Source organism: Hemiscyllium ocellatum, chromosome 38 (genome assembly GCF_020745735.1).
Source record: "Hemiscyllium ocellatum isolate sHemOce1 chromosome 38, sHemOce1.pat.X.cur, whole genome shotgun sequence".
NCBI lineage: Eukaryota > Metazoa > Chordata > Chondrichthyes > Orectolobiformes > Hemiscylliidae > Hemiscyllium > Hemiscyllium ocellatum.
In genome coordinates this window covers 39712123-39712766 of record NC_083438.1, presented here as the reverse complement: position 1 = coordinate 39712766, position 644 = coordinate 39712123, and the positions used below count along the sequence as shown (strand labels likewise).

The following is a 644-nucleotide window of genomic DNA, read 5'->3' as shown; positions in this document are numbered from 1 at the left end:
TTGAATGCTGACCCATCCACCGGGCCCGCACAATCACCGTACACAATGGGACAATGAAGCATGGCCAATCCCGCAGAAGCTGCACATCTCTGTAACCGGAGCACCCGGAGCAAACCCACGCGCGCACGGGGAGAGAGAGTGTTCAAACTGTCCAGACGGTGACGCGAGGGCTGTTACCCAATCAGACAAGAGTGCAGGCTTTCTCCTCGCCAGGCTCCATAGCTCAGCGGTTAGAGCGCTGGTCTCGTAAACCAGAGGTCGTGAGTTCAAATCTCACTGGGGCCTCATCGCATTTACCCTCGTTACCAGACCAGCCCGCAGTCAGTTTCAAAGTTTGGTACGCGACTGACGCATTATAGTCCAACCGACTTCATCGGAAGCGCGCGCGTACATCCCAACCACCTGAGGAACGTGTCGCGCTCCTGAATAACCCTGTTGGGCTGATAGCTGCTGCTTTTGTCAAGTTGAGCTTTTCCTGCAATTTCAGATTTTGTCACTTCGAGCGTTCAGTTGAAATCCATCTTTGTAAACGGAGCAGCCGGAGCAAACCCACGCGCACACGGGGAGAGAGAGTGTTCAAACTTTCCAGACGGTGACACAGTGGGAAACGAGTGAGACTGTGCAGGTAGTGAGAGCAACACATT

General features: G+C 54.0%; 1 non-coding gene across 1 annotated transcript; it reads left to right on the top strand.

Moving 5' to 3' along the window:
* Positions 1-212: 212 nt before the first annotated feature.
* trnat-cgu (transfer RNA threonine (anticodon CGU)) lies at positions 213-285 on the top strand. Its single transcript has one exon. It is a non-coding gene; the product is annotated as a tRNA-Thr (tRNA).
* The last annotated feature ends 359 nt before the right edge of the window (positions 286-644 follow it).